Source organism: Bubalus bubalis, chromosome 18 (genome assembly GCF_019923935.1).
Source record: "Bubalus bubalis isolate 160015118507 breed Murrah chromosome 18, NDDB_SH_1, whole genome shotgun sequence".
NCBI classification, from domain to species: domain Eukaryota; kingdom Metazoa; phylum Chordata; class Mammalia; order Artiodactyla; family Bovidae; genus Bubalus; species Bubalus bubalis.
Window position 1 is genome coordinate 33,446,214 of NC_059174.1, and position 23,993 is coordinate 33,470,206.

General features: G+C 45.4%; 1 long non-coding RNA gene across 2 annotated transcripts; it reads left to right on the forward strand.

The window, feature by feature from the left end:
- Positions 1 to 708: 708 nt before the first annotated feature.
- LOC123330414 lies at positions 709 to 13,050 on the forward strand. Of its 2 annotated transcripts, none has more exons than XR_006546324.1 (3): positions 709 to 851; positions 4,134 to 4,371; positions 12,792 to 13,050. It is a non-coding gene; the product is annotated as an uncharacterized LOC123330414 (long non-coding RNA). The 2 variants fall into 2 exon arrangements; XR_006546325.2 differs by lacking the exon at positions 12,792 to 13,050 and adding an exon at positions 6,851 to 7,865.
- The last annotated feature ends 10,943 nt before the right edge of the window (positions 13,051 to 23,993 follow it).

The following is a 23,993-nucleotide window of genomic DNA, read 5'->3' on the forward strand; positions in this document are numbered from 1 at the left end:
GTGAACAATAGGCTCCATTTAGCTTATCATCTATATTTAAATAGAAAGGTCAAGGCTGGAGCTAATGGAAGTTGGAGAATGTTTTTTGGAAGGAACAGCTTCTCTCAAGTCTTTGAGTATGTGCTGTCCTCTCTGTACATCCCTCGGGGGAAAAAATAGAGAGAAAGATAACTAAGACATGACTGGCAATTTCATCACTTCAAATACTTTCAGCAATAAAGACTGCTTGGGAAATAGTCATTCATTTGTTCAACATATATTTATTGAGCACCTACTATGTGTCCATCTCTGTGCTAAGAAGAGTCTGATCTCATAAATGAGGAACCAAAACTAAATAACTTGTCTAAGAAGAGGTAATCACAAAACTGGGATGTGATTTGAAGTTTGACCCCAAATAACATTTAGAGATGATTAGGTCCCCAGCCTCTGCTGGCCAATTTAGGCATCATATCCCTGATTTGCGGCTCTTACACCTGATACTCTCTTCCTCTCCACCAAGCCCAGCAATTCTCCTCCTGTCTTATTTCATATTTTGCTTCAAGGATCAGCATGTACATCTCCTTCTTCTACAGGCCTTTCCTGACCCCACATGAGTTTACTCCCCACTTAGAGACCCCTCTGGCAGCTTGTGAGTGCCTCTGTCATGGCAAAATTATGCTGCATTATAATTAGTCACTTGTCTGTCTTCTCCACTGGACCATGAAATTCTCAAAGACATAAGTAACTGATGATTCCTATTTGTATTCATAGGACTAAGCATAATGCCTGATAAAGATTAGGAAAGGGATGAAGAGAGGAAGAGAGGGAGAAAGGAAGAAAGGAAGGACTTTGGTGAAGTCTTCATAAAAGAGGTAAGAAACTGAGTTGGGTGTGGGATTTGAATCAACTAGGAGGGACTGAATGCTTGCTTCTGTTTTCTGGAGAATCAATTCAAGTAGAATCACAAAGAAAGTAATCTAGGGTTGTGTGGAAACCCCATCAGGGCCACAACCTGCCATGGATGGAGGGTTTCAGGCTGAGCAAGTGAGTTAAAAGTACAAGGTCCCAGGATGTCTTGCAGAGCTGATAAGTGCTCAGCCATCAGTCCTGGGACAGGTATAAACTGAGCACCTACTATGATGCAGGGTTTCTGCTCAGCAGAGAGAGAGAGAGACTAGCACAGACCCTGCTTCCGCGGAGCTCTGGGCCCCACAGGCTAAACCTGTTCTGAGAGACAAAAAGGAATCAATTAAGGTCCTCACCCAGGGAGCAATGTAATTTAAGTGGAGTTTGAGGGCCATTTATCTTGTTAAGAGTGAAGCATGATCTGGAATGAGGGAGACAGGGAGGAAAGAGGGGAGGGAGAGAGAGAAAAGGAGGAGAAAAGATGGGAAGAAAATGATGAGAAGCTCCAAATTAGACTTAACTCCCTGAGGGCAAAGTGGGTTTCTGGATGACCCGGTCTTATGTCTGTCATTCACCAGTGTATTCCAGCACCTAGAACAGCACCTGGCCATGACATGCTCAAGAAACATTCACAGAGTGGATGGGATGGGTTGAGACAGGGTGGGATGGGAACAAGAGGAATTTTGGTGAAGTGAATTAAAGAAGGGTAGAAGAGGAGCCCTGAACTGGGTGTCATGGTCCCCAGTGACCAGTCCTTCCTACCTCTGCCATTGACTAGCCAAGTGATCAGGCACTTCAATAGCTTTCCTGTAGCTTGTTGCCTCATCTGTTGAAGGTAGGGGCTGTTTCAACTTGTGCTCTAGTTTTCCATAGAATATGACTGCTTCATGTGGTCAAATTAAAGCCTGAAGAGGCAGTTAATTTGGGACAATGCTAAGTTAAATAAACATAAGCAGGTATCTGACCATGGGGCATCTCAGAGGTCTGAACATGCCTGGATGAATTGGGAAGCTCCAAGAAAAAGGTATCAAATGCTGTAACTTCCAAATTTGTTTGACGACAGAACCCCAACCTTCAATTTTTCCATTTTCAATCTTTTTTAAACATATTTGTTTAGCCCCACTGGGTCTTAGGCGCAGCACCCAGGGTCTTCCATCTTCACTGCAGCATTCAGGATCTACTAGATATGACATGCAGGATCTAGTTCCCTGACCAGAGATTGAACCTGGACCCCCTGCACTGGGATCACAGAGTCTTAGCCACTGGACCCCCAGGGAAGACCCTTCATTTTCAATCTTACAGCTCTTCTGGTGTCATCCAATGATGTCATCTAATGATGTCACCCAGCTTCGCAGATTTGGCTGATGAAGCGAGTCTGGGTGAGAGGAAAGGAGTCTCTTGTCTCCCGGATGGGGAAAGGGCAGTGCAGGAGACCCAAAGCTGCGGTGAAGAAGTCCGAAATTGCTATGTGGGCTGAGACCTGGAATCTCGCTCAAAGAAAGCCAGCCATCCTCAGCGCAAGGCATTGATATTCTGGTGTGGTTTTTAATTTCCCGTCCCTGGGATTAGCTATGTCAGGGAGGAATCCTTTGGCCGCCTTCTCTCAATACATCCCAGAGCTTTTATTTTGTTACCAATTTCCCTACATTGTGTGCTTTCTTTGAGAATCATAACCGTGTGAATATTTGACAATTGAATGGTACAAACATCTTGAAACATACAGGTTTCCCCAGAGCTGCATTTCATACTATAATCCGAGGTGATCTCAGTTGCCAGAAACACTCACGCGGTTAATGGATTTGGAGGGAAGATGCTAGTAATGAGATTTTCAAATGTGAATTGTTTTGCTTTCAAGCACACAGTGAAATCCAATGAAATATTACCTTCGACACGCCGGGACAGTAAGTCCAGCAGATCAAATGAATGCTTGGTATGTGTTTCACACAGGCCTTTTCTGTTCCAAACAAGAGCTAGAAGGGGATCTGTTTTATTTTTTCCTGGTGAGACGGCTCCTTGAGCCCTAGAGTTGTGTAATTCTTCTGTAATTTTTTAAGACATTATTGTTTATTTATTTATCTGCATCAGGTCTTAGTTGAGGCACGTGGGATCCTCAATCTTCATTGCATCACGTGGAATCTTTGGTTGTGGTGTGTGAACTTATCCTTGAAGCATGTGGGATCTAGTTTCCCGACCAGGAATTGAACCTGGGCATCCTGCATGGGGAGGGCGGAGTCCCAGTCGCTACACCACCAGGGAAGTCTGTCATCTGTTATTTCTGACACGCATTTGGCCTTTCACATAGACAGTCTTGAGAGGTTGATTTCTTTTATTCACTCATTCAACAAATACTGCTTGAGAGCTTACTACATGCCAGGCAGCTCTGTACACTGAGCGGTACAGCAATGGACAGTACTTGACAATGTTTACATGTGTTTCTATCATCGTCGAGCCTACAACCTCAGGACCACATACACACAATAAACAAGCAAACACAAACGTTTAAACATCAGGTGGCAGTAACAGGCCTGAAGAAAAATAAGCAAGGTAAGAGTTAGAGAACGATGGGGCAGGTCCTGTTTTAGGTGGGGTGTCAGGGTACACCTCTCTGCAGGGGTGACTGCTGAGCAGACACCCCTGGAGAGAAGAGGAAACTGGAGGCCAGTGGCTGTTCCAGGCTCAAGAACGCTTCAGTGATTACGCGGAGCTTTAACTCTAGCTTTGCCTCATTTCAGATGAGATGTTCCTTTCACAGTATCATCTAGCCTCACTGGGAACCAGAGAGAACCATCAGGGCAAGGCAAGATGCTGGATTTGATGCCAGAATCTGAAGGAAGTGAAGCCATAATGCAGAGAAAAGACATTCAGGCAGGGCCCAGGCAGGCAGGGCACAAGGAAGACGGGCAGGTGTGCTGGATCCCGTCCATCAAGCCTGCCTCTTCCTGACACCTGCACTCAGCTGGGTCAAAGTTGAACTCCTCGTCCTCACCCCAGAGCCAGCCCCTCTTCCTGACTTCTCCAGCTCCATGAATGGCACCCTACATCCACCCGGTCATCTCACTGTGGTTCATCAAGCTCCCCACCTCACCCCGCCACCCAGTTCCCTTCATTCTCCACTTGTCACACCCTCCAGACCTCCACAAATAGCATTTGGGACACTTCCCCTCCAGCCCTCAGGCCTGGATGTTCACAGGTCATATCTAAACACTTATCGAACCATCTTGAAATTATATCACAGTTTCCTTTAAAAGGGTCAGCAGAAGAGAACCTAGAAAGTTGCCACTTTCAAATGAAGCCACATGAGAAACACTAGCGATCGCTCCAGAAATACTTCGCCACCCCACTGCCAAGTGAGTGCTGGCACACCCAGAATTTTCTGAAGCAATGGGAGCAAAGATCTGGGAGATGGAGCCATCCTTTCAACAGAAAGGGAAGCTGGCCAAGGAATCCTTTCATTCTGGTTTCTGCAAGACCCTGCCTTTCATCGAGGTGAGTGGGGAGTCCGGGAGAACGCTATTGAAGTGCCGCCATGGAAACACATTCTGGGTGTTAATCTAGCAAATACCTCTTGGAAAGGAGCTTAAAGTTCAGCCAGAGATGCTGCTTTGCATCTGGGTGGGCGAGGTGCAGAACATGCCAGAGCCCACAGAAGGGGAGGTCTGGAGAGGAAGAAGGGGCTTGGTGTGGCCCTGCAGGCTGCTCCAGAGCCCCTCCGCCCCCACTACCTGTCACTGCCAACATTGCTACCCATGGCGATATCTCCCTGCATCAGGTTTTTGCTGGTTAGAGGAGCACACTCAGCCCATGTGAAAAATGAGCCAGAGTGCTGGAGGGTTACAGACAAGACTCTCAGCCAATGAGGAGCGAGAGCTGGTACCTTGCTGGTGCAAGATAAATGCTTCAGCTCTCTTGCTCCTTGATGAGACAATCCTAGGTATTGCTCCACACACTCTCCAGAGGGCTACCAGTGAGAATGAACCCAATTACCAGCCGTAACACCCCGATTATTAGCTTTCTCTCTTTCCTGTCTGGCCTCCCCACTCCCTCACAATGCTTGTTGGGATCACATCACAGGTAAGCTTTGTGTACCCATTTCTTTCTTAGGATCCACTTTTAGGTAGACCCAAGCTAAGACAATGGGGTAACAGGCCCGGTAGTAAGAAAGCCCCCAGTGGCCTGAGGTGTCCAAATGGGCCTTCCTCTTAAGTATCAGTATCAAAGGACAGCCAGTTCCAGGGATGTGAGAAGAAAGGTGGTGAGCCTCTGGGAGAAGGAATTAAAAAGCCTCCAGAGAAGGTGCCTTGCTAATGCAACCCTGTCAATTAAGTCTGAATGCCCCAAAGGTTCCCAAGAGAATTTGTACTCAAGAACCCAGTATTAGTCAGCTGCTGCTGCTGCTAAGTCGCTTCAGTCGTGTCCAACTCTGTGCGACCCCATAGATGGCAGCCCACCAGGCTCCCCCATCCCTGGGATTCTCTAGGCAAGAATACTGGAGTGGGTTGCCATTTCCTTCTCCAATGCATGAAAGTGTAAAGTGAAAGTGAAGTCGCTCAGTCGTATCTGACTCTTAGCGACCCCATGGACTGCAGCCTACCAGGCTCCTCCGTCCATGGGATTTTCCAGGCAAGAGTACTGGAGTGGGGTGCCATTGTCTTCTCCGATTAGTCAGCTAGGGACACTATAATAAAGTACTGCAGACCGGGTAGCTCAAATGACAGAAATGTATTTCCCCACAGTTCTGGAGGCTAGAAATATGAAATCAACTGGTTGTTGGTAGAGATGGATTCTTCTGAAACCTCTGTTTGGCTTGAAGATGGCCATTTTCTTCCTGTGTCTTCGTATGACCTTCCTTCCTCATGTGTTGTGTCCTAATCTCCTCTTCTTTTAAGGACAGCAGTCCCATCAGACTCTGTTTGTCTGTTAGTCACTCAGTCACATCTGACTCTTTGGGACCCAATGGACTGTAGCACGCCAGGTTTCCCTGTCCTTCACTGTCTCCTGGAGTTTGCTCAAACTCATGTCCATTGAGTCGGTGATGCCATCCAACCATCTCATCTTCTGTCACCCTCTTCTCCTCCTGCCCTCAATCTTTCCCAGAATCAGGATCTTTTCCAATGAGTCGGCTCTTCTCATCAAAAGGCCAAAGTATCAGCCTATTGGATTAGGGCCCACCCATATGACCCTGTTTTACCTTAACCCCCTCTTTAAAGGCCCTATCTCCAAACACTGTCATGGTCTCAGATACCAGGGGTTAGGACTTCGACTCATGGCTGTCGTATGGGAGGGGACACAGTTCAGCTCCTAACCAGCCCCAAGAGATGCCCACTTCCCAGATGAACAAAGGACTCTGAATCCACCATCTGAGAGGTTCCTGGATGTGGCAGCTCTTGGTTAGAGCACAAAGCGACAAAGCATAATGAGGCCTGAAATGAGCCTGTCAGAAATGAGGAGGTGGCAGGACGGGAGGCTATGAAGTCCAAGGCAGTGCAACTATTTGACCCACCAGTGAGTCTGGTCCTATTTCTATGGAAATGAGCTCATTATGGCTAAATCTTTTTCCAGCTCCTGGTTGATTCATGAAGTGGTTCTGAATGTTGATAATCACTTCATGAATCACTGACAAACATGAGGGCCAAATACCTGCCACTTGAATTGCCTTCTCTCCTGATGAGCATTCCTGTCTTGAGGTGGGGTGTTCCCCCACCAGCAAACAGGAGTGCAGATGAGAAGTCCATGTGTCAGAGCCTCGTACTTCAGTCATTCCACCCCGCTCATTTTGTCAGGCGTTGCTAGATTGCTGGTGTTAGTCATTCAGTCGTGTCCAACTCTGCGACCCATCGGACTCTAGCCTGCCAGGCTCCTCCACCCATGGGGATTCTTCAGGCAAGAATACTGGAGTGGGTGGCCATTTCTTTCTTCAGGGGCTCTTCCTGAACCAGAGACTGAATCTTGGTCTTCTGCACTGCAGGCAGATTCTTTACCATCTGAGCCCCCAGGAAAGCCCTTGTCAGGCACTGACTCTCCACAAACATTTAATGATCATTAATGAGCTAATGCTGCAAGTCAATCTGAAGCTCTCATGACAAGGAGCATGAAAGGATCAGCCATCAAGTTCTGCAACACTGTTTCCAGGGGAACTAAGATGGTGTCGCCCAGTAGGTGTCAAGGCGTCCATGTTCCTGCTCAAAGGAGAATCCGCTTCAGCCCAGACTGACATGGCCACTGCCTCAAGCAGACTGAGAACATCTGTCTCTTAGGCGGACCACAGTCCTCAAAGAAACAGAAGCTGAGGGATCAGACTGGAGAGAGAGATACAAGACAGCCTCACTCCCTCACTTCACTCCCCTCACCTCACTCGCCCCACCATGTTGCATTTAGCTACTAGAGAGAATATTGGAGTGACAGAAGACACAGCCTCCAAACCTAAAATCTTCTTGAACATGTGGGACAAGATACCTGCCGCTCAGAAGCAGAGAAAGATAGACTTTCCTCCCAGATACCTGCCAGCTCGCTTCCTCACTTCACTCTCCTCACCCTACCTGCCCAGCCACCTCTCAGAAGAGCATCCATGGTTACCTCTGCTGCCCTCTCCTGATAAGGCTGTTCTCCACAGTGCTTCTCACCACCCACAGCCTTCTAGATCCATCTGCTGGCTTCTCTTCTGTCTCCCCCACCAGCAACTAAGCTCCACACGGCAGGGATCTCCGTCTGTTCTGTTCTCTGCTGCAGTTCCTCAACCTAAAACAGAGCTCAGGAGACATAATATGAGCTGAATAAATATTTGCAGGATGAGTAGCAAGAACTGTGTTGAGCATAAAGAATACAACCTGTAGAACTTGAAAGAAGAGGAATGGGGACTTCCCTGGCAGTCCGGTGGTTAAGACTCTATGCTTCCACTGCAGGGGCCATGGGTTCAATTCCTGAATGAGGAACTAAGAGTCCACAGGCTGCACAGTGCAGTCAAAATAAAAAAAGAAAGAAGAGGAATGTTGTCTGAGTGATTGCTCCTCTCTCTACCCCAGGCACACATATATGGCCTCTTGAATCCTTGGGGAGGAGGAAGGGGATCTCTGTACCCAAGTTTATACCCAGTTCTCACACCTGTGTGGGCCCAGGCACCCTCAACACATCATGTCAAGCCTGCACTAAGTCTGAGGAGAAGAGCTCCCTCAGATGCTGTAACAGAACCAGGTGTGGGCAGACCCCAAATGACTCCTGGAGCCCAGACCCTCCTGGGTCTCTCTTCATTACAAGGCTTATTTGTGTTTGGTTGCTCAGCAGGACAAGTACTACCTGCCATTCAAAATCCAATAATGGTTTTGCTGAAACTATCTACTTCCTCTTCAGTGGAAATAGAACTAAGGCTCGGAGAGGGAAGGTAGTTAACCCGTAGCTAGCCCACGGTCACACAGAGCTTGTAGTAGAGTCAGGACAGAAACAAAAGCCTGTTAATCCCGTGGTAGGGTATATGTTTCCACACTAAGCTGTCTACCCATATTTCCGAGTAGAAAAGACTAACTCTGAGGAAGGAAATAACTGACCATCCCAACTGCTTTTATGTCTACTTGAAGAAATCAGGTGGGTGAGCTCAAGGATTTCTGAGGCCTTTGGTTGCCTGGAAACCCCATATATTTGGTTAAAAAAAAAAAAGGCACCCTGACGGACATCTCAACTGAGTGCCCTGTTGTAAGATGTTGTTGTTTAGTCACGCAGTCCTGTCCAACTCTTTGTGACCCCATGGACGGTAGCATGGCAGGCTCCTCCATCCCTATTGTAAGATGGGCAATAGGAAGTCAGAAAGTCACATGAAAAGGACTAGGAGAGTGAGGGCCAGACCTCCAATACTATTTAGGCCATTTTTAACCACATCCTTCCACTCTGATCATCAACTACAGATGTGAGGGGGAAAGCCTTAAGTGTCATTTTGCCCAAATGCCCATTTTCCAGATGAGGAGACTGAGGTTGAAAGGACAAGGTGAGTATCAGAGTCTGGAACTGAGGTCTAGGCTTCTTTTCCCCACTGCCATCCTCCCTGGGGGAGAAAGCAGGGCCTCCAGACCACAATTTCAGGGCTGCTGAGGACACTGCCCAATGTCCACAGGCCTTGGAGTCCAGCCTCATGCCAGCTGGGTGACCTCAAGTGAGTCATTTCACTACCTGGACCCACAGTTTCTTCTCAGTGTCTTTCTTCTTAGTGTCTTGGAAATGTCCAAATACGACCAGCTCTGTGAGCTGCCCAGCACAAAACAGGCACTCTATGTCTGTGTCCTTTTCTTTTTTTTTTCCCTGTCTTTTTCTTTCCACCTTTTATCCCATTGGGTAGTGAGATCTTCATTCCTTTACCATAACTATTTCTGTTCATGTTAAAATGGGAACAAGGAAGTGTCTGTAAAGCCAGGTGGGGTTGAGGGGAGGCGCCAGGCAGGTTTGAACTGGGCCTTGGACGATGAGTGGACATTTTCCAGGTAGACAAGCAAGGGCGGGAATTCCGGGGTAACAGGGTCACTTATACAAAAGCATATAGATCCGAGAACAGAAAACCCTCCTAGGAACCTGAAGGAGAGGAAGCCTGGGGCGGGGTGTGCCATGACAGAGATGAGAAAATGAAGGTCCCTGTGGAACAGCCCTGGGAGGCCTGGAAGGTCACCCTCAAGAGATTCTGTGGAAGTGAGGGGGAAGGATTTGACATGTTTCAGCGGAGAAATGGTGAACTCCTTTGAAAGGTCACTCACTCTGGGCAGCAGCTAGAAAGATGGAGGGTTGGAAAGAGAGAAGGAGGTGAGGCAACCATGGAAGAAATTTTGGCCAAAGTCAGGCTGGCACACAGAGGGTCTAAGGCTTCGAGGGCTGGATAGGCCAGGGTACAGGGTGAGAAGCTGAGACAGATGGACGGCGCCTCCTGCAGGCTGTCTGTCCCCGCTGTACACCCCTCAGTGTGACCTCAGAGGTGATGTCTTGAGCAGAGGGCTGTACCCCACTTCCCAAGCCCACAGAAGATGCCCCACGTGTGCCCTCCTTCCTTCCACTCCCCTCATGCTTCCCGGTACCTGGCAGCCTTCCCTAGCTTTGTTTTCTTTTCTTTTCCTATACCATAGAGAGCATCTCTTCTTTGTTATTTCAAAGTATCATCCAGCAGACCCCTGACTAGCATCACTCATCCTCCCACCCGCTTCCCAAGCTCCCCCACAGTCCCTCCAGAAACCACAGCACAAATACTCTTTACACACAGCCTCCTCATCAGCCCAGCTCTTATCTCTGGCTGGCTTTCAGCTTAAAATAAGTTTCTAAAAACCCTCCTTTGAAACAGCATCCCTCATTGCAATAATATCCAGGTTGTCTTCTCATCCATTGTCTCTTTAGACCAGGGACTGCATCTGATTAAATCACGTGGTGTGTGTATTGCCGAGACCTCCCAGCCTGCATCAGCCTTTGCCGGGAACTATCTTATCTATAATCAGTTTACTGGGTTATGGACCCAAATTTCCTCTGCCAAACATCAGACTGAGAGGCTTTGCCCACCCTCTCCTAGGAAGGCAGCTATGTTTTCAATAAACCTGAGATTCCATTTCCTAGAACTTCAAAGTCCAACAGAGCCTTGTTCTAATTCAACACTCACTGTCCCAGGGCAAAGCTAATCTTAAGTTTTATTTCAGCACATTATAAGATGACTTAGGTGTTCAGCAAGATGGAAGAGATTTACAGTCATTTCAACAATGACTGTAAACCTACTATGTTCCAGCTGTGTAAGGGGAGTATAGATTGACTTCCTGTGGCTCACATCTGGGTGGGGTGAGGGGCTGGGAGAAAGATTGAAAAATAAGTTGTTTACCATTTGGTGTGATAAGTGTAATACTATGAGTTTGTGAAAGGTACTCAGATGAATGCGTGACAACCGCACTGGGTTTTTGTTAAAAAAAAAAAAAAAACACACACACACACAAAGATAGGCATTTTTTTATTTTAAAAAATGCAGTAAAAACCCACACTAGTGAAGTCATGGTAAGATTTATGTTATATGAGAGCAATGTGAAAATACACTCAAAGAATCAGAATAATGAACATAACATCCCGCCTGCCCACTCCCCACTAATCACTCTCCTAGGAATTTATCCTAAGTTATAAGTGAAAAAAAAAAACAGAGATACTTAAGGAAGTTCAATATATAAAACTAATAGAAATGGTCTAATAGAAATAGTCCAGGTGATTGGGATACATCAGCTCGAGAATATTATGTAATTACTTAAAATAACTGTGGAGATTAGTAATTAAAACTCTATTTGGGGTCTAATTTCCAGCAAAAGATCGATCACACAATGCTACCTTGAACAACCGCCTGCAGACTGTGGAGTCAGTCAATGTCCTCACCCTATGCCCTTCTATTGGGTTAGGCTTTGAACACCAGATGTCTACAGAGTCCTTTTCTCCATGCTCTTGTACAACTTTCAGAATAGCCTGGTGATGTTGATATCATGGTACCATCTTACAGACAAAGTAACAAGGCTCACAGAGCGTTAATGACATTCACACAACATCTAAATCTAGGAGCTCTAACCCAGGTCTCCTAACTTCCAATCCAGGGCTCTTTCCTGACTTCTATCAGCTAACTCAGTCTGATGACTAGGAAGAACCACTCATGCTATGGGTGGGCAGTGAGATATGGAGACCATCTGCCTGCTGCTGGAAAAGGCCATGAAGAAGGCCACATCACCTCACAAGAATACCTGGATGTCTTTGTCCCAAGACATCTGAGCTGATCAGTGGGGATGGAGAGGGTACCTTTTCCAGCCAGACTGTAGCTCCTAAAGGTGAGCTTACTCATAGGAGAAATATGCAACCAACATGCATCAATATATGCAACTGTATACTGCGGATAGACACTGGGAGGCGGGGACAGAGGGACAGAAGTAACCGCCTTTACTGCCCTTCTGCTGGGTAACCACCAAAAGCAGGCGTTTAAGAATGTATTCACTCCTTCATCCACTGATAGAAAGTTAGACTGTTTCTACATCTCAGCTGTTGTGAACAACACTGCAATTAACTTAGGAGTGCAACTATATCTATGAGATCCTGATTTCTATTCTTTTGGACAAAGACCCAGAAGTGGGCTTGCTGGATCACATAGAGTTCTATTTTTAATTTTTTGAAGAACCTCCATACTGTTTTTCATAGCAGCTGCACCATTTTACATTCCCAACAACCAGTGTTCCAATTTCTAAATGAACATGGTGGAATACTATTCAGCCTTCAAAAATGAGGAGATCTGACCATATGAAACAATATGAACAAAACTTGAGGTTGTGCTAAGTGAAGTAAGTCAGCCACAGAAGGACAAATACTGTACAATTCCACTTATATGAGGCATCTAAAGTAGTCAAACCAGAGAAGCAGAGAGCAGATTCGAGGTTTCCAGAGGCTGGGGGAGAGAGAAATGGGGAGTTGCTATTCAACAGGTATAAGGCTTCAGTTAAGCAAGACAAATAACTTGTAGAGATCTGCCACACAACATTGTTTCCGTACTTAACAATACTGTACTACACCCTTAGGATACTAGTAGATCTCTCATGCTGTGTTCTTATCACACACAAAAAATAACAAGAGTAAGTACGTCTGAGTTAGGTAGACACCTAGACACCTAAGCTTACCTCTGTTTCTCCCTTCTCTTGCTGTGGTGACCTCAGGCAAGCCAATCAACCTCTCTATGTCTCTGTCTCCTCATCTGTAAAGTAAGGAAAGTAACAGTATTGATACTTGCCTCATAGAATTACCATGAAGTTCAATGTTTTTCTGATACTTATGAACTGAATTCCTAGAATATACTAGGTAGACATCATCTTAAGTGCTGTATACATACTTCTCAATTCATCCTCAAGGCGCCCCATAAGGAAGAAACTATGATTTCCATTTTACAGGTGAGAAGACTGAGGCTTTGGGAATTTAAGGTTATTCACAGCAGCACGTGCATAAAGGACCAATGATCGGCACTGATGGTAAGCCGGGCCAAAGTATGGAGAAGGAAGAGATCCTGCTGGCAGTGTATCCCAGGAAGGCTTCCTGGAGGAGATGGCATGGCATCTGAGCTTTAAACATAAACCAGTGTTGTCTGAGTTCCTAAGCACGGTGTTGAGAGGATGGATGGAAGTTCAAGAATAAAGAAATTGATTGCAAAGAGCTTTTCTGTCCTGGGCCTCAAACGCCTGGCCAAGGTGTCTGACGATCTTCCTTGGCAGTGGTGAGTCAGAAAGGCTGTGGGGTAGGAACAGAAACAGTGTGTAAGGACGATCACTCATTCACCTGGTCAACACAGGTACATCAGGAACCCACAAACGCCAGGTTACAGCCCCGACCATCCCCACCATCCCCTCCTCTCAACAGGCTCTGAGTGAGGCTGAGACAGAAACCCATGAGACACAGTCCCACCAGTCAAGGATGCCTTGCGACAGCCCCGTGCTTCTTAGACTTTCATGTGCATCCAGATCCCTCCTGGAAGTTTATTACAAACAGATTCTGATTCAGTAAGTCTGGGGCAGGGGCCTGAGAATCTGAATCTCCAACAAGCTCCCAGGTGATGCTGATCCCTGGCCCAGGCTTGGAGTAATAAGAGTCTACAATATAGTTTCATAATTGTGATCCCAACAAGTAACACAATGTGTGGGCCAGAGTAAGTGTTTGTAAAACATGAATTGAATTGAAAAATCTTAATCACCTTCACTCATGTTATTAACTGAGTTTGACTAAGGAGCCCCCCCTACCAACACAGACACACACACACACACTACACACACACACACACACACACACACATACATATCAAGGGTCACTTCATCTTCCCTGGTACATCGTCCTACAGTCAAGTACTAGAACCCAGCATGCCTTTTCCAGTCTCTCACACTGTCTTTATGAAACTGACTTTAACCCCTCAGGCTCTTTTTTGTTGCACAAATGATGTGTTTCTTGAAAGAAAGAAAAAAAAAACCAGGGGCGAAATAAGCAAAAAAAAAAGAAACTACAATCTAATCTAATATACATCCTTTCTGACTGTGTGTGTGTGTGTGTGTGTGTGTGTGTGCGTGTTACAGAATGGAACATTCATTTCATTGGGATTTTAATTATCTTAAACTATGAAGGCTAATTTCCCATCTAGAAATATTATTTTAATGGCTATATAACATTTCATTAGTTTAAATTTTCATAGAGCACATATTTCACTGACATAAAATATAGTGACTTTAAAAAAAAATAATAAAGCAAGGTCCACACTGAACGACCAAATGAAGAATGGACAGACAAAATGAAGAATGGACAGACAAAATGTTGCAATGCCTGTGGTTTGCTTGAAAATTGTGCGGGGAGGGGGGACGCAGGAGACAACAGAGCCAGACCAGGATGTCATACGTGGGTCACTGTTGAAGTGGTCTGCTGTATACAACTCTCTCACTTTTGCATGTGTTGGTAACTTTCCATAATAAAAGTTGAAACATAAAAGCAAGGTCCAAATGAGGTCTAGGAAGAAGAATCTGAGACAGGGATAGAGATGCAAAGAGTTGGAAGTTAGATTTTTAGCCTCCAAGAAAGAACAATGTTTCATTTAGGACCATTTAGTCAGTCCCTTCACAATTCCAAGACCCTGGAGCTACTGAATTGCACTGGAATAATCCACCTTTATTATTTCCTGTCCTGCCCGAATGGATTTGCATTTTAAGTGCATGCTTGATGTCATGTCTAAAAAATTGGAACTAATTGAGACACGCAGGAATGTGGAAGCATGCCCTGGCCGTGGTGGGGACAACACAGGGTTTGCCCATTTAGAGCTCTGCAGATAGATGGGGTTTCTGGGGAGCAAGGGGCCCAGCCCTGCCCTGTCTCTAGCTTCCGTGAAGCTTAGCCAGCTCAGTTCACTTCTCTGAGCCTCCGTTTCCTAATCTCTAAGAGGAAAGGATTTGAACTACAGGAAATTTGCAACCTTTCTCTGCTCAAAAGTAATGAGGTTCCACCCCAGGAACACCTTCACCACTCTGCGTTGCGATACGCCAATCAGCCAAATTTGGTAATTGGACAAAGCGAATGGGAACCATTTAATAAACTTTGATAACATTGCATAAAGTAATTGTTCAATTATTTCAAATGATTCACTTTGAAAACTCCAAGGGGGTGGTGAGCAGGGTTCAGGGGAGCCTTAGAAATCACCTTTGCTTGTTAATCATCTCATCCAGTAGAAGCCACAGAAGAATGAAGACTATTGGGAGGGAGGGAGGGTATTTTTGTTTTTAATCCTGCTGAACTGTACTTTCATCTGAACATTTTTAAGCGGTGCTTTGGTCTCCCTCATCTGGATGTTTTCTGAGTCTTGGTATCAGGATTTTAATTAACACCAGGTAGAGATGGGGGAGCAGGATGACACGATATTACTTCTGTTTGATTTAAAGTCAACACTGGAGACTCTCCTTCGAGGAGCTGTTGAAAGTGTCTTATCTCGTGCATTCCAAGGATGGCTGTTTCATGTAAATGTCATTTCTGCTGTCCAACATGTTACAACACACGCCAGCACGATAGAACCACTGTCTTGTTCTAAGAGACACGAGGGAGCCAGCAAGCTTTTGATCAAAGGCACGATTCGAACATCAAAGTAACACCTCTTCTGTTAAATTCAGGAATCAAGGCTCAGAATAAAGGGATGGAGATTCTGGCTTTAGTGACAGCCTAGCCTCCTGTGCTGGAAAATGCCGGAATCTCCAAGGTTTGATCCATTTGCAGACAACTGGCCGGAAAGGGGCTCTTAGTGGTATCGGTACATTTATCGCATCCTGTATCTTCGTGCTTGTACTCAGTTTGTATATGTTCATCTGCTTCTGTGTAGGCTTCATCCCGGGACCAGAAAACTGGAGCAGCCATGACCCTCCCCACACAGAGGCAGAGGCTAAGAGCCTTTGGGGTAGGATGGAGCTCGGCTCAAATCCACACTCTGCCACTGGCCAGCTATGTGACCTTATTTAACTTACCTTGTCCTCCAGACCACCATGTCTATATACAGATGGTCCCCAACTTACGTGGTTCCACATAAGATTTTTTTGACTTTACAATGGCATGAAAGCAATATGCAATCAGTGGAAACTGTACTCAGAATTTTGGGCTAGATATATGTCGTATGATACTCTCTAGAGATGGTGGGCCGTGGCAGCGAGCCCCCAGCCCGCAGTCAGCCAGCCAATCATGACAGAAAACAACCCACACACTTATAACAACTCTGAACTCAGACAGCCATTCTGTTTTTCACTTCCAGTATAGTATTCAATAAATTACATGAGATTTTCAATACTTTATTATACAATAGGCTTTGTGTTAGATGATTTTGCCCCACTGTAGGCTAGCATAAGTGCTGTGAGTACATCTGAGGTAAGATAGGCTGGGCTAAGCTATGACATTTGGTAGGTTAGGTGTATTCAATGTATTTTCAACTTGCAATAATCTCAGCTTATGATGGGGGGTTTATCAGGTTGTAACCCCACATATGTTTATATAAGCATATATGTGTGTGTGTGTGTGTGTGTGTGTGTGTATGAATGTCAAAAACATTATGTTGCAAGAAAGAAACCAAATACTAAAAAGTATACACTGTATTTATCCATATATATGAAATCCTAGCACTTGAGGTCATAAGCTATGGTCTTAGAAGCCAGTATAATGACCATCTCATCAGGGCCCACGGGGCATGAGAGAACTTGCAATTGGGTGGGAATGCTCCATCTTGATTAGGGTGGTGGTAACATGAATGTGTACATGTAAAAATGTCACCAAAACATACTCTAGGAAATGTATACCTCAATTAAAAAGGTTGCATCAAAACACCATCATATCTGATGCACAGGACTGTTGTCAAGATAAAATGAAGACAGTCCGTGGAAAGTACCTATCCTCATGGCTGGGCTGAGTAAGTACAGTGAAGGATGGCTATTATGATTGTTTATGTTGTACTCATCATTACTGTTATCCTTTTAGTGGAGTTACATCTGACCCAGAAATTGGGGTCTTTAGTTCAGCACGTAAAGCAAAAAATTCTGTTAAAACTGTCCCCAGAGACTCACTTAAATTGTCCATGAACTACAGTTTGCCTCATTTGGTACATACAGCCCTGCTCAGTAAAAGATGTTTCTCAGTATAATGGATTCAGTAATGGGCATCAGGTAATAAAGAGAGCTGGATGTAAGAAGCACACCTCTGTAGAAAGTGAGATCACAGCCAGGGGCTCAACCTGGAAGAGGCTCACAGGTACCAGACCAACAGCAGACTAGACTCAGGGTCATGACTCATTTCTGCCTGGACAAGGGCTCATTGAGAATGGCAGGCATAACCACTAGACCAGGAAAACTACTAATTCCTTCCCTTCTCCCTCCCTCCCTCATCTCTATCCCTGTCTTGATCTTTCTTTTTTCTTTCTCTCTCTCTCTTTGAATTTGCATTAGTTAACAAAGCACAAGATGCCACTCCACTGTCCTGTATTTCCAGGCCTCCATCCCCAGTGCTGAAATACTGAAAGCTCTGTCTAGTCTGGCTCAGAGGAGTCTGACCACTTCCCAGAAGGAAAGAGATAAGAGGTTAACATCATATCCATACTGTATGATACTTTACTTGAAAGTAGAAGAGCCATGGCAGTACTATTTTGTAAATCCAATGTAGCTCATATTTCGGGTTGTCTTTCTCAGTGAATCATTTTGCAAGCTTCACAAAATCTCAGGTACCCCTGTACCACTTAGATGCCAAGATCTGGGAGACCACGCTGACAGCTGCAGCTCGGATTCCAGTGCTCACCACGGACAGACTCAGAAAGCAGCTCCCTGCCCCCACGCCCTCGAGCATGGCCCTACACCATGCAGCCCACGAGGGATGACAGAATGGTGTGTTTTTTCCAGAGGAATCTGACTTCGGACAGACCAGCAGGAGCTGCCCTGTGAATAGCAACCAAGGAGTGGGCAGGGCCTGTTGCTGGAGGAGCTTTGATGCTATAACATGGGTGGACTCCAGCTCTTCTCTTAACACAGGACCTGACATCCCATCAGCCCACTTGGAGAGCCCCAGTGGAGGCCTGGACAGGTGTTAGATTGCCTTTCGTCACCCACAGGTATGTGAGGTATGCCGCAAGAGCATCTGTCACGTCTCCTGAAGCAGGAGGCTCTGCCAAGGATTTACTCTGAGCACAGGGATCTGAAGACTATATCCCTTCTGACTCAGAAATGACCTGGATCAAGGACCCAGCTTTCTAAGCATGACAGGATGGTAAAAATAGCCTCTGACAGCATCTCCATGTGAGATAGAAGACACCACGCTGAGTTCCGAAGCTGGAAGAGTGAATGTCATCCCTTCTCTTATCCAATGGCCACTTATCACACACAAGAGCCTGCCCAGGCTGGCAGCGATGCTTTGAGAGTTGGAGAGCAACAATGATTAGAAAGAGAACCTGAAATAAATCACACCTACCCCCTAGGTATTTAAGGTTGAGGTGAAGAGATGGAACATGTGAACATGAAAAAGTAAAGTTGAAGGACATCCAATTATTTTTCCCAAACCTACGCTAGGTGTCCGCCATGGGCCAGGCACTGTGGCCCCTCTGCTGGATCAGAATGAGTCTGACATGGTGACCCCCACAGCGAGTCACAACCTGACAACGGAGCTGGGTGATTAAACAAATCATCGTGCACAGTGACAGGGAGTAAGAGAGGTGCACGGAGAGCCTGTCCAAGAAGAGGTGTGAGAAAGGGTTTATATACACCGGGGTGTGTCCAGAAAACATCTGCATTCTAGTGTGCTGAGTATGTAGGACTTAGCCAAGGAAGCAAAGTGAGAAAGGGCATCCCAGGAACAGGGAACAGCATGAAGAATGGCAGAGGGTAGGCCAGCCATGAAGTGCCAAGGGGGAAAGGCTGGGAAAAGGTCACAAGGACCTACCCGATGCCCAGGTTTAGAACCTGACCTTGGCCCTGGTGGGGGAGGAGGAATGAGAGGAGGAAAGGGCAGATGAACGATGGAATCAGTGCTGATTCCCTATCGAAGACCTCTCAGCACCCGCTCCCCAGGAACTTCGAGAAAAGTGTTAAACCCTTGCCCACATCCCAGGAGGCTCTCTGCTTCCCTTCCTCCCAAAGTCACAAACCGAAGACAAAAGACTCTTAATCACATGCCTTCTGATTTCCCTGTGTACTTTTCCAACCAGAGAAAGTGTTCCTCATTGAAGGGCCCTCTTTGTTCTTAAAAGAATCAGGGCACTTTTCTTCCTCCAGAATCTCAACAATTACAAACCTGAAAAGATGCAGTTTTCCAATGAGGGGATTAAAAAAGAAGTGGAAGATATGCTTCCTGCCCTTGAAAGATGAACAGAGCAGCTTCTGTTTACTCCATCAGGGGAGAGCGAAGCCTATGGATTTCACCAAATAAGGGACACAGCAAATCCAGTCTGCCCCCATCTTCCTCAGGCCCCTCAAACTCAAAACTAATTTTCAAAGTCATCCATCTTTAACCCAACAGCATCAGTTACTGGACGAAGTTTCCCTTTCTCGTTACCTCATCTGATGAAGTTTGTTACTCATCATACAAAATGAAATGTCACTTATATGGCTCCCCCAGAGGCCTCCCATTAATCAGAGGAAGCTGAGTTGACCAGAATACATCTTGTCCTCTTCCTAAAGGGTCTTTAGTTTGGGTTCAAATGAAGCAGAAGCCAACCCCGAGGCAAAGAATCAAGCTTAAGAGGTTTTATTGATATCATGCAATAAACACAGAAATGGAAACTGAGAGCAGATAAGTGACTCTACCAAGGTTTTAACCAATATGATGGTTAATATCCATATTTTTTAACTAAAAAAACCTCAGTTGGGTGGGATCCTATCACATATATGCATGTGTGTTAAGTCGCTTCAGTAGTGTCCAACTTTTTGCAACCTATGGACTATAGCCCTCCAGGCTCCTCTGTCCATGGGATTCTCCAGGTAAGAATACTGGAGTGGGTTGCCAGACCCTCATTATCACACATATAAGTACCATAAATGGTCCCTATAGTTTTCTGTATTCTCTTCCCAAGTCATAAATGTACAGAGAGAAATTAGAGCTTCTCAATGACTTCTCCCAAGGCCAAACCTTCTAGGAGTCGCTCTCTTCCCTACAGCCCTGCCTTCTATTCTGAGTAGGAGCTATTATCTTCCCAGCCCTACCTCTCTGCCATAATGATTGGTCCAGGACTTGGACATGGGACCCTAATCTAACCAATCAGACTCCTTTCCTCAGAAAACATTAACTGATACAGGAGAGAAGATCCCTTATCCTCTTACCAGTGAAGTTTTGAGATGTGAGTCTGGAAGCTGCAGGTGACCCTGCAGGTATGAAGGGAATTTACAAGGAAAGAACAGAGTTGAAGACAGAAATGAGATATAGAGGGATAGTCTTGGTGGCATCTGAGGATCCATTTCTCATTCCTGGGCTTCATGGACTTGCCCCAGTTTTCCATAGCCTGATTTCTCATCTTCTCCTTTAATTCTATGAGCTATCCTAAATAGCCTTCCAATAAAGACTATTTTTCACTTAAACTAGTTCAAGCGTGTCCATGGTATCCATGATTTGTGACCAAACCCCCTGATTTAATGTGACCACTGACTGATTTTCACTTTAGCACGTCCCATTAGAGTTCTCTAATTACCCACATTTCTCCAACCCACCACTAACAAATTATTTTGTTTCCTTATGGTTTGAAGTACGTCAATCTCTAAAGACAAAACATAAAAATGAAATCAGGTTTCACTGTAGCACACTTAATGAAGCAACTCTTCTCAAGTCTAAAATGACATAAAATTCGTTCTATCCCAGGACATTTGGGATATTTCAGAACCTCCATCATCCTGGTTGATCCGCCCACTTGAGTGTAGTAAATCTCCAAAGGTTGATAAACATTGAATATTCTTCACTTATATTTATTGTCCATTCCAAAATTGATGTTTCCCATTGGACATTTAAACACGTATTGCTTTGTTAAGCATTTTCTCTGTTCGGAGGAGCACATCAGAAATTGATTCCCTGATAGTATGAGGTAGGAGATGAAGCACAAATTCAACTATAAGCATTTGGACCTCTCCTCTCCCTTTGCCTTTGCGGTTTGGACACTTCATTCCCCAAAGTGAAAGGTAAGGACTTTAAGACAGAAAACCAATTGGGATGCTGGAATCCAATCAACAACCATGTCCCAGGGCAAAGGGCCAGGCTGAAGTAGCCCAACATCCATCTCTCAGTAGCTTCCAAATGCTGCAGCCCACCCAGGTCAGAGTCAAGGAGGTTGGTTCTTTGTTCTCAAGGACTGTGAGGCTGACAGGTGAAAAAGTTTCACTGGGGCAGAGGAAGTGAAATTGAATTCAACTTGGAGGTTATTTGTCTTCCCTGTGACCCATGGTGGTCTCAAGCGACAGCACGAGTGCCAATGGTCCAACTCACACCTGTGAGTCAATTACTGGGTGCCTGCGTTCAATGCAGGTTCTGGTGCATTAGATTTAATATGGCTCAAACGTATTGAGCAGAAAGGAAAAAGAAGAGGGAACCAAACCCCTTTGGGGATTTTGTTTGAATCTACAAAAAGGCTGGATTGAAACCTGCAGAGTATTTATAAAGAAGCTGTAAAATCTTTTATTCGTTTGAAAGGAGTTGGAAGAGAGACACAGGAAGTGAGGCAGGAAAAACTGAGCTGCATCAGGGAGAGAAGGGGGGCAGTAAGAGGCAATGTTGGCCAAAAGGGAGCACTTTCTCCTGTTAGGAGGGTGTTAACCCTTGCCACCACTGGTTCAGGGATGGATTTGGGTAAGAGTCCCACCTCTATACTCACTGGTTCTATAAAATGAGTTCTATAAGACTCATTTCCACTCTAGGAACTTCAGTGTCCTTACCTATAAATTGGAAATAAACCCCACACAAAGGGTCTTGTGAAGATTCAAATGAAATAATAGATGTGAAAGTCCTTTATAAGTTGTTGAGAGCCATGCAGATGCCATTTATACTTGAAAAGTGAAAGTGTTAGTGACTCAGTTGTGTCCAACTCTTTGCGACCCCATGGACTGTAGCCTACCAGGCTCCTCTGCCCATGGAATTCTCCAGGCAAGAATACTGGAGTGGGTTGCCTTTCCCTTCTCCAGCAGATCTTCCCAACCCAGAAACTGAACCCAGGTCTCCCACATTGTAGGCAGATTCTTTACCACCCAAGCCACCACAGAAGCCCAGTTATACATATGATTGGTATGATTTAAGTCATAGGATATACCACATAAGGAATGGAATTCCTGACAAAGGACCCAGGACAAAATTCAGATGAGAACAGCCAAGACTGGAAAAGGTAAGGTCCAGGCAAAAAGCAATTTCTATCAGGGTCATTTGTTAAAGTCTGAAAGCAGTTAATCTGTGCCAAGTTCTGAGGCCCATTCATCCACAGGCTTGCCTTAGCTGAGTAAGACAGGTTATCAGCTGATCACCTATGAGTGGTTTCTCAGCTTTTACTTCAAGTTCCATTATACTAGGAGATCTTGGTGACAAGAGCCAGTTGGAGTTATCCAGGTAGCTGTGCCTAATAGTTCTGCCTCTTGTGCATACCCTAGCTAGTGCCACTGCCTCCTAATGATGTGTTTTTTAATTGTAGGCAAATGCAAATCAGACCATGGCAACCTCTCCAGCATTGTTTCTTAATCTTGGTTGCATATTAGAATCTTAATCTTGGTTACATATTAGAATCACCTGGAGATTTAAAAATACCAACACCTGAAGACCACCTCCAGAGAGTATGGCTTAATTTGTTTTGATGCATCCTGAGCATTGGGATATTTAAAGTTTCCCCAGGTATTTCTACCATATGGCCAAGTCCAAGAACCATTATTCTAGAGCAGACATAAGCAAACTTTTCTGTAAAGGGCCAAATAGTAATTCTTTTAGGTTTTTCAGGTCTTATGGTCTCTGTCACAATTACTCAATTCTGCCCACATAGTGTGAACATGCCATAGACATATATAAATAGATGGTTATGTCTGTGCTCCAACAAAACTTAACTCACAAAAATAAGTAGCAGGCCCTAGTTTGCCAACCCCTTCTCTAGAGATTGCTTACTCAGAGTGAGGTCTGGGGATCAGCACCATGGACAGTACCCAGGAGATTGTTAGACATGCAGAGCCTCAGGAATCCACGAGCTCCCCAGGTGATAACATATGCAGAGTCAAACTTGCAAGGCACTGCTCCGGAGGGTTCACTTTGTGAATCCATCCCTGCCAGCATCACAGCACTGAGGTGATGAGTGGAGACTCATCACTGTCAGCATTCCCCGTGCCTGTCACCTCCATCAGCCTGGCTGTCTCCTAGCTGCCACATTTCTGTAGCATCTTCTCCTTGGTGACACAGACAATCTGAGTAGCTGTCTACATTTGATTATGGTGTTTCCAAAGGGTCAACAGAGCCACACACCCAGTTTCTATTTTTCAAAATAAAATGCAGAGAGGATGGGGCTGTGGAGACATATGAGGGGATATGCCCCTTCTCTCAGGAACTATCCATTCATTTAAACTTGTCAAATGTCATACAGCTTCTCAAACACTCCCTGCTTCTTTAAGCCTTGGTGACTTATATATGGTGTTGTGATTTCTGGGAAAATCTTGTGAGTCATCTTGCCACCAGACAAATGTATCCAACCTTAGAAAACCAGACATGGGTGAGACCATCTGACCACTCCCATCCACACTAAATCACTCCTTCCCCATTCTAGCCCCATTCCCCATATACACCTGTGCTCTAATCCTTAGCACATTTACGGTAATAATGACCTCACCAGCCTGTCTCCCTAAATGATGCTGAGCCCGTCCTGACCAGGCTCGTGTATCATTCCCTTCTGCACCCATGTGCCTCATATTGGGCTTTGGTATGATAAATGCTTCATGAATTAACATTGGCTTTAATGGTGGCACTAGTGGTAAAGAACCTGCCTGCTAGTACAGGAGATGCAAGAGACGTAGGTTTGATCCCTGGGTTGGAAAGATCCCCTGGAGGAGGAAATGGCAACCCACTCCAGTATTCTTGCCTGGGAAATCCCATGGACAGAGGAACCTGGTGGACTA